We start from the raw sequence: 10,594 nt of genomic DNA on the forward strand, positions 1-10,594 counted from the left end.
GAAGGTGAGCACCCTTCCCGGGACAGATGGATGGACGGAAATCACCACAACATAATCCTCCTTCTGGCCTTTCAGCCAGCAGGTGATTAAAAACTGAAACTCATGTATAACGGTATTAAGAGAGGTTGAAAAAGTGTTTGAAACAGTATGAACGTGAAGAGAAAAATGTGTGGAGACTCGAGTGTGTATGACAAGGTACATGGTAAGTCATAATTTTCTGGTTATTAACTCCGCCAATTTTTACCTTGCCCAGGACGGAGTCCACCAGGAGGCAAGGTATTATTTTCAGTGGGGTTTCTTTGTTTCTTTGGGGTTTTTTTTGTTAATGATATTACGGGAAAATGGCTGGACCAATCTTTATGGAACTTTCAGGATAGACGGGCATTGGTCTCAAATAGAACCTCCAACATTTTGAGGGTCATCCGGTCAAGGTCACCAAAAAGGTCAAAATCAATTTTTCATGATATCTTCCTTCATTCAAATGTGTTCTGATTAGCTGAGAGCAGTACAGTGTGCGAATGAGAATCAGAATCAGAATCATGTTTATTGGCCAATTATATTCACACACAAGGTCAAAATCAAGGTCAAGGTCACCAAAAAGGACAAAATCGTTTTTTTTGCGATATCTTCCTTCATATTCATCATAAGTGCAACCGGGCGAGATTTTTTTGCCTGGCAACACTTGTGTTGGTGATGTTTTCTCCTCTATTTGTTTGCCTTTTCCCATCGTAACTCAAAAAGTAGTGAACGAATTTTTTTAAAATATTTTTTTGGGCTTTTTGAACCTTTATTGGATAGGACAGTGTAGAGACAGGAAATGAGCAGGAGAGAGAGACGGGGAGGAATCAGGAAATGACCTCAGGCTGGAATCGAACCCGGGTCCCCAGATTTATGGTATGGTGCCTTATCCACCTGAGCCACGACACCCCCAGTGAATGAATTTTGATGAAATTTGGAAGAAAGTTGCACAGTGATCCATGGGCCAAGGAACAATTGACCTGAAAGTAGACGCATCCCCAAATTTCTGTTCTGACGTCACCACAGAGAAACCTGATGCCTTCTACTGTCTTTGTCCCAGACAGCTCCATGAACAACTCAGTCCACACAAAAACACACACACACAAGGACGATCTCATAACGAATCGTGACAGAGAAGCTTTATCCTTCAACAAGTCCTTGTGTGTTAGTCATAGATGGTTTGACTGCATTTACCAGCAGTGTGATCTGATCTCACAGAAGAGTTTTCACCATTCAGTTAATTTAGTTATTTATACAGCTTTTTGTGAGCAAGAAACTTTATGTAGCTGGACATTAAATTGTACAACCCCAATTCCAAAAAAGTTGGGATGCTATGTAAACTGTAAATAAAAACAGAATGTGAAGATTTGCAAATCATGGAAACCCTATACTGTATTTCATTGAAAATGGTATAAAGACAACATATCAAATATTGAAACTGAGAAATTTTATTGTGGGTTGGAAAATATATGCTCATTTTGAATTTGATGTCAGCAACACGTTTCAAAAAAGTTGGGACAAGGCAAAAAAACAGCAACCCTAATTTGTTGAATTGGCAACAGGTCAGTAACATGATTGGGTATAAAAAGAGCATCCCAGAGAGGCGGAGTCTCCCAAAAGTAAAGATGGGGAGGGGTTCACCGCTCTGTGGTGAAAGACTGCGTGGGCAAACAGTGCAACAGTTTAAGAATAACGTAACATTCTCAATGTAAAACTGCAAAGAATTTGGGGATCACATCATCTATGCTCCATAATATCATTAAAAGATTCAGAGAATCTGGAGAAATCTCTGTATGCAAGAGACAAGACTGAAAACTGACATTAGATGCCTGTGATCTTCAGGTCCTCAGGAGACACTGCATTAAAAACAGACAGGTGTCTGTAGTGGAAATCATTGTATGGGCTCAGGAACACTTCGGAAAACCATCGTCTGTGAAAACACTTCATTACTGCATCCACAAATGCAAGTTAAAACCAGATATAAACAATATCCAGAAACACCACCACCTTCTCTGGGCCCAAGCTCTTTTATGATGGACTGAGGCGAAGTGGAAAATTGTCCCAAGGTCTGATGAATCAAAAGTAGAAATTCTTTTTAGAAATCGTGGACACCACGTCCACCAGGCTAAAGAGGAGAGGGACCATCCGGCTTGTTATCAGTGCACAGTTCAAAAGCCAGCATCTATGATGGTATGAGGGGGCATTAGTGCACATGACATGGGTAGCTTGTACATCTGGGAAGGCATCATTAATGCTGAATGATATATTCACGTTTCAGAGCAACATGCTGCCATCCAGACAAAATCTTTTTGAGGGAAGACCTTCCTTCTTTCAGCAAGGCAATGCCAAATCGCTTTCTGCACATATTAAAACTGCATGGCTCCGTAGTAAAAGAGTCTGGGTGCTAAACTGGCCTGCCTGCAGTCCAGACCTGTCTCCCATTTAAAACATTTGGTGCATTATGAAGCGCAAAATACGACAAAGGAGACCCCGAACTGTTGAACAGCTGAAATTGTATATCAGGCAAAAATGGGACAACATCTCTCTTTCAAAACTACAGCAATTGGTCTCCTCAGTTCCCAAACGTTTACAGAGTGTTGTTAAAAGTAGCGGTGATGCAACACAGTGGTAAACACGCCCCTGTCCCAACTTTTCTGAAACATGTTGCCGACATCAAATTCAAAATGAGCAAATATTTTTCAAAAAACAATAAAATTTCTCAGTTTGAACATTTGATATGTTGTCTTTGTACTATTTTCAATGAAATATAGGGTTTCCACGATTTGCAAATTATCGCATTCTGTTTTTATTTACAGTTTACACAGCGTCCCAACTTTTTTGGAATTGGGGTTGTGGTTGAATTTGAGTTCAACTGATCTGATCAACAATGGTTTCTAAAGTTATCAAACAAAGTGGATGGTAAATAAAGGCTCTGTGCAATGGATGCTTTGTGAAATGTGTCCTGACAGCGTGCACACACAGTCCAACCGAAAACTCTCCCTCCAGGCCATTTGCATACATTATCATAGATTTTGTCCGACTCTGTCTTGTCTCCATCAGAATTAATGACCTTCCTGCAGTTCGAGAGAGTCATGCATTCCACTCCAGGTTTGTCTTCTGACTAATGAGAAGGAACAGCTTTCTACAGTCATTCTTCTTGTTTTCATTTCATTTTCATATATCTTTATAAGCATGGAATTGTATAAAATGAAAGCGTTTTGAACGAGACAAAATAGGCAGGGACGTCATTTCTTTCTGGTTGGACAGGGAGGCTAAAGAAGCATCGCTTGAAACCTTCATATTTCGAAATATCATTCCAGCTATTCCTCAGCCGTCGTCTTTGTTCCTCTTGCGTGCTGGGAACGGAGGTGATCAGTGTTTCGTCGTGACAAACTGTGGATTCAAAAACGCAGCAGGGTTGAAAATTGCTGGATCGAGGCACGCATAAAGAGAGTAAAGAGAGTAACGAGAGGGGGCAATTAGTTGCCGAGTTTGTTCTGTTTTACGCAGCATCATTTGATCATGCGAAGAGAATTGACAGCAGTGGTGCTGTCTGAACCCAAGTGCCATCCTTCACTGGGTTTCCTCTGTTCTCTGTAACGCGCAGTTGAAATAATAAAGTGACAGGATTAAGATTTCATCCCTCAGCCTGACGTAGTCCTGCAGACAGAAATCATAGACTGTCTGCAAAACCGTCACTGTGGATTCAGGTAATGTTTGACTGAACACGACTTCTTTCAAATGGAAAACTGAGCTGCTTCTTTTATTTCGCACACAGTCCTCTACTGCTGCGGTGCAACAATCCCTCGAGAGAACGTCTTTTTTCTTTATACATATGTTTGCAGCCGAGGAGTTCTCTGACAGGAAAATAAAGTTCACTTTATTTATTTCACATCCTTTGAAAATAATCCAACTTGCAAACTATTCAAAAGTTGCTCCTGTTATTTAAATGTGTGCAATGATTATTTTGGCTAGTTATTAGAGATGTCAAACTTTTTATTCATGAAATTTCCACCAACAGGACACATTTGAGCGCATTAATTATAGGTTGAAGTTTTTGAGGTACTGAAGTTTGGCTTAAACTCAATTCATTTCAATTTAACCCTTTGATGCAAAACATATGCACACCCCTTCTAATGCACAACATGGGTCAAAAATGACCCGCATTCATTTTCCAGGTTATTTCATGCTGACTGAGTTTTTCTTCGCTCTATCTTTTGAAAGCAATTTATTTTATGATTGAATATTCCAAGTATTCTTTAAATATCTTGTTTTTAATTACCATCTCATCTCATTATCTCTAGCCGCTTTATCCTGTTCTACAGGGTCGCAGGCAAGCTGGAGCCTATCCCAGCTGACTACGGGTGAAAGGCGGGGTACACCCTGGACAAGTCGCCAGGTCATCACAGGGCTGACACATAGACACAGACAACCATTCACACTCACATTCACACCTACGGTCAATTTAGAGTCACCAGTTAACCTAACCTGCATGTCTTTGGACTGTGGGGGAAACCGGAGCACCCGGAGGAAACCCACGCGGACACGGGGAGAACATGCAAACTCCGCACAGAAAGGCCCTCGCCGGCCACGGGGCTCGAACCCGGACCTTCTTGCTGTGAGGCGACAGCGCTAACCACTACACCACCGTGCCGCCCTCGTCTTAATACTATAATAATAATTTGTTTCAAGTAATTACTTTAGCAGTGAATGGGGCCAGTTATTTATTTATTTATTTATTTATTTATTAACTATGTAGTTAGGCCATCCTTAAAAAAAATCCATTTCCTGTCCACCAGGTGAGCAAAAAAATTTTCAGTAGGGAGGGAGGGATTTTTTTTTTATATGGATGGATAAGAAATCGCAATGCTGTGTTTGCTTTTTCTTTCAGTACTTTTTTATTACAAAAGCAGACACATTTAATAAAATGACAGTTTAATCAACTGAAACTTGTACAAAACCTTTAAGTTAGCATTTTAAATGCTGACTGCAACATTTGCAAAACTTTTACAAAGGTACTTAAAATGTCCGACACACGGACTTCTTGTAGTTCTAAATCGAGCGTTAGGCCTAGTTCGGATGAAATTACACTATTAAAATGATCACTGAATGATTTGTTTTTCTGAATCTTTACTATTTTGTTGTTCGCTAGAATACCATTTTGCGATTTCACACTTAAGCAAATGTTTGAAAACTCCGGATCTCCTTCCTTCATGGTGGCTGCCATTTTTTTGTGCCACACGGCGCATGCACAGAGCTGATTCAGTTCAGAGTGCGCGCGCACTCGGCGGAGGCAGTAGTGTGTCGGGGCCGTCGGAGGGAACAGAGGCAGAGATAACGCTTATTTTGTCTCCGGTAAACCAGTCTTCTCTCGTTCAATTACGTGCTGGCATCAAAAGACACCGTTGGTTGTAAATGAAACCAAACGGAGTCATTGGAGTGTATTTTCATACACAAATGGAGAAATGTTCGCTGAGTGTGTAATTGTGTAGCCCCACTGCAGACCGTTGTCGTTGTTAATTCATAGCATGCTCAGCTGCGTGAATGTGTCATGCACCGAAAATAAGAGATTTACAAGCCAGGAACGCCTCATGATGCAATACGCAAGAAAAGAAAGAAGATTTACTGCCATTTTACTTTGTATTTGAGTAAAGTGAATAAATAAATGGTCTGTGGAAAATACATTTAATCCTGGGAACTGCGTGCACAGGAGTTTATTTTGTGTTTACTCCCCCCGGCTGGCTACTTATTTGTCATGGCTGGCTAGTATGAGCCTTAGTGGAAAGCCCTGGGAATGCGGAAATGTCAAGTTCGATTTTAGATTTACGAACCCGAAAAAAATGTCAAAAAACCGGCATTAAAAAAAAAAATGTTCAACCGCACAAACGGCACTCACCCGGCCGGTGGACCGGAAACAGAACATTTTTTAATAATGGCCTTAGCTAAGCCAACTACAATAAAATTAGCTAACTAAAAAGCTAGGTAGCTAATAGTAATTACTTGTAACTTTCTGACAAGTAATCTACTCACTCTCAAGGTAACCTAAACATAATCAATTTTTTTCTAAGGTAATGTTAGAACAATTGAAAAACATTACTTCCATGTATTAGATGGGCAAAGGGCGCTGTGCTGAGCTGTGAAATGTCTGACACAAGCACAATTCACAGTTCCCACCAAACGCTGTAGTAAATGCATGCGGGTCGTTTCTGACCCATGTGTGTAAACTTGATGTAGAATTACAAAAGCTGTGCTTGTTCATAACTTAAGAAAGGAAAAATAAAAATGATGATTTGTGCTATACAAAAACAAGGTATTTACTGCATATTTGGAAAAGTAAATGACAAAATGAATTTATCTCAAAAGTATCTCATAGAAACACTCAGCCATACATGAAATAACCTGGAAAATGAATGCAGGTTGTTTTTGACCCATGTTGTGCATTAGAAGGGTAGTGATACAAAAAGGGTTTTTATTCAAAAAGTAAGAAAGGAAAAAATAAAATAAGGATGTAAGATGATCAAAAACAAGTTAATTGAGGAATACCTTGAATACTGAATGATGGAATTAATTTATTGCAAAGATATAGAAGATAAAAACTCAGCCGGGTCACTTTTGACCCATGTTTTGCATCAAAGGGTTAAGTGACCAGTCAAACAAGTTAATAAGTTAAAATCTACAATAAGCTGGTTAAATGCATTATACTATAAAGCTACGGTCACACTACAGCTCGTGATGCTTTGCGATCAAAACGTTATCGATGAAAACGAGGTGTTTTGGTGACAATGCATGGCGAGATACAGGCGAGCTAAAAGTTATGGGCACACAGCAGGCGAACACAACTGTCATGCCTTCGCACACTTGAGCAGCCACACTTACTCACAGGACCCAGTCATTATAGGAAACACCTGACGCTGATTTGAGCACAATCAGCACACGCATATAAGGACACTAAGTCTTTGCGAAGTATTATCATCATCTTCACGGTCACATTTGTTTCTAGCCATGTTTATGACTCTGCTTTTGATTTCGTTTGTGTTTTGTTACTCTGCCCTTGCCTCATATTTTGTTTTTGTAAATATCACGCCTGCTAATAAACACACTTCCTGCACTTACATCCGTCTACCGCTGCATACCTGAAAGAATACTTCGCAAAGTCTCTGTGAAAACAGCGTCCTTATATGCACGTGCTGACTGTGCTCAGGTGTTTCCAATAACAACTGGGTCCCAAGAGCATGCACAATGCGCTCCAAAGGATCCCTGAATGTAAATGCGCTTTTTAAGTCTTGGCGAAGGTTTGGCTATGCCGAGTCGCTGTGTTGATGAGGCTCCCATGAGCATCGGGGATATGGATGAGACAAATACATCTCAAGAGGCTCGAAGAAGGTTCCCTGAGCTTTGGGAAGTATTCGCCACTTAGTTTGCTGACGAAAACAATGCACACACTGAAATTTTTCATGACATTTTTGGCCACTCACAAGGCGAAGACACACCAAAAAATAACTCATGAAGCTTGGAGAACATTCACCATGTATTGCACAGTTGGTGGGGATGATACCAATTTTTCTTCGCCAAGTATTTGCAAATTAAACCCATCACGAGCTGTAGTGTGACCAGGACCTAAAGAATGGATGGATGTGCTGCTATAGTACACACAAAGGACGTGCTGTTATAGTAAAATAATTAGTGATGAGGTGATACCTTGAATCAGTGTTACTGGGTGTTTTCACACCTGGTCCCCTTTAAAGGAACCAGACTCAGTCCTCTTTAAGTGGACCAAAAAGTGGACCAACAGAAAAAGAACTCAGTTCTTTTTGTGTTCACACTGCGAATTTATTACAAAGAGGACTGGGTTCTCTTTCTGGTCCAGTTAAGCTTTGATGGGGCCTCAGTCCTCTTTCTGTTCACACCAGGTCCTCTAGAGCCCTCAGACCCCCAGTGCACGGAATTCTGGGTAATTTTCTCTTGAATCAAAATGTCTGCTGCCATGCTTGCCCTGCTGTATTCTTTGATCAAAATAGTGCGGATTAAGAAAAATAAATTTATTCCAGCGGCTGTGGTAAGTTCCAAATGGAAATTGAGTTTCCCTGCTACAGTCACGTGACCAACTACGGCAAACAAAGAAGGTTAAACTACAGTGAAAAAGGCGAAGTGAACCCGGTGCGCTTTTTGTTCACAATGCGCAGATTAGGCGAACCATACCGTTGATTTTTAGCGAACCGTACTGAGACCACCTCCTGAAGTGGTCTCAGTTCGGTTCGCTTTAAAGGGGTCTGGGTACGGTTGGAGTGTTCACATATGCGCAAAAAATGCTGAGTCATCGATCTGAGTTCGGTTAGATGGCTGAAAGGGACCAAGTGTGAAAACACCCACTGTTACCACTCTGAAGTCTGGACACACCCACTCATTCAGAGGTTTTTCTATATTTTGAATGTTGGAGGAGGTTGTGTTTTCACCTCCGTTTGTTTGTTACTTGTGAAAATCTGAGATTTTTGCAAGTATGTTGATCTGTCCGTTTGTTTGTTTGTTTGTTTGTTTGTTTGTTTGTTTGTTTGTTTGTTTGTTTTTGGTGCTCTAGTGTCGTCATTTCATGACCAAGCATCACCAAAATGCACAGGACAACTCACTAGGGTCACACAAAGACATCATTAGTTTTTGGTGGGCCAAGGTCAAAGGTCAAGGTCACCAAGGTCAAAGCTTGTAAAAACACCTAATCAGCCATAACTTCCGTTTCTTTGTGATTTTCGCAAGTACAAACTTTCGCAAGTTTGTGATCTCTGCATGACTTTTCATTTGTTTGTTTGTTTGTTTGGCTGTTCCTAATGTAACTCAAAAAGTAGTGAACAGAGTTTGATGAAAACTGGTGAAAACGGTGGAACATGGGCCAAGGAAAAAGTGATTAGATTTTGATGCAAATCCAGATATGTATGTGGATCCAGGACTTTTTTATCTTTTCCCAACATAACTCAAAAAGTAGTGAATGGATTTGGATGAAATTTGGTGGACAGCTTCAGTATTATCCTCGGTTCAGGATATTTGATTTTGATGTTGATGTTGATAATATGTGGCTTGGCGGAGGTATAGACTCTACCGAGGGCCCTTCTAGTCTACATTGTAGAACAATACTGAAGACATCAAAACTATGAAATAATACATGGAACATATATGAAATTATGTGGCAAAGAAGAAAAGTGTTAAAAAACAAAATGTCTTCATATTTTAGATTCTCCAAAGTAGCCAGCGTTTACCTTGATGACGCTTTGCACACTATTGGCATTACCTTAACCAGCTTCATGAGGTCGTCACCTGGAATGCTTTTCAAAAGGTAATTAGTGGACGAGTTTCTTGCCTTCTTAATGTGTTTGAAATCATCAAAAAGTAAATAGTAAGTAATAAAAATACAAATAATAAAATAGCCCGATTCCATCCACAACTGTAGTAATCCATACAGTATTATATCAAGAACTGAACAACTAAGTAAAAAGAAATGACATCCATCATTACTTTAAGACATGAAGTGACTTTTAATTCATAAAAATAAAGAAAAAACATTGAATTAGATAGAAGGTGTGTCCAAACTTTATCCAGCTTTATCTCTGATGCTAGAAATCTTCAGCACATCAACGATTATGTCCGTTTTTCTTTGTTAAACAGCACAATGCTTAAGTAAAAGTTTTTATCTGAAATTAAATTTGGTTAAACTTTGATTACTTATGAAAAACACTGATAGAAGATGATCATTTTGCATGAAAACATTATTCAAGTTCTGTGTTATTTACCATTAGCTAGAATTTGACTTGCTGCTAAGTCAATTAATTAGCTCCTCGAATTGATGCTAGTCTAATCTGGCGCAAAAATATATCCAGTTAATGTTAGGGTTATAGTCGAGTCACTAAACCTCAAGTCCGAGTCCAGTTTCTAGTCCCCAGTGGTCAAGTCCGAGTCAAGTCCGAGTCATTAAAGAAAACTTCGAGTCGAGTCCGAGTCCACTCTTGATCCGAGTCGAGTCCGAGAACAAGACTCCACCTGCACTATTTGACGGTGGCTGTTGCTGCCTTTATGTGAAAGCATCTCTGCTACTGTGTTGGACTAACGTTGCTGCTCGACTGCCCTATTTTTGTTAACAGGCTAAAGATAAAAAGCTTGTTCATTGCTCAGCAAGCCCCGCCCACTATCAACAGGGCAAATAACATGAGAGGGTTAACACTAGCTAGTTCATTGCTCAGCAAGCAAGCCCCACCCACTATCAACAGAGCAATGAACATAGCATGTCACTTCCTTCTCTGGGTGGAGTCTTGCCAAATGACGATTGAAGTTCGAGGTTGTTCCCGTCGTCTCCTCGACAGTTCTTTTACATATGGAAGACGTAGCAGCACATTTTTTTTCCTCCCACTGCACGAGAAGTCTGTATAAGCAAAGCGGACAATCCTAGGGGCGTCTCTCCAGGCATTTTAGCGCCATTAACGTTAGTTTGTTCCTGAACACGACGTATGAACAGGTGACTGTGCATTCTCTTGCACGAAATTAGTATAAAAATTAATGTAGATATAAATATCTCATCTCATCTCATTATCTCTAG

The 10,594-nt window shown here is 40.2% G+C and overlaps 1 protein-coding gene across 1 annotated transcript in view; it reads right to left on the minus strand.

Annotated features, from left to right (window-relative positions):
- The window catches only part of cpne7 (copine VII), a 171,555-nt gene that overhangs the window by 159,918 nt on the left and 1,043 nt on the right, over window positions 1–10,594 (minus strand). The window lies entirely within an intron of this gene.

This window comes from Neoarius graeffei, chromosome 15 (assembly GCF_027579695.1).
Source record: "Neoarius graeffei isolate fNeoGra1 chromosome 15, fNeoGra1.pri, whole genome shotgun sequence".
NCBI lineage: Eukaryota > Metazoa > Chordata > Actinopteri > Siluriformes > Ariidae > Neoarius > Neoarius graeffei.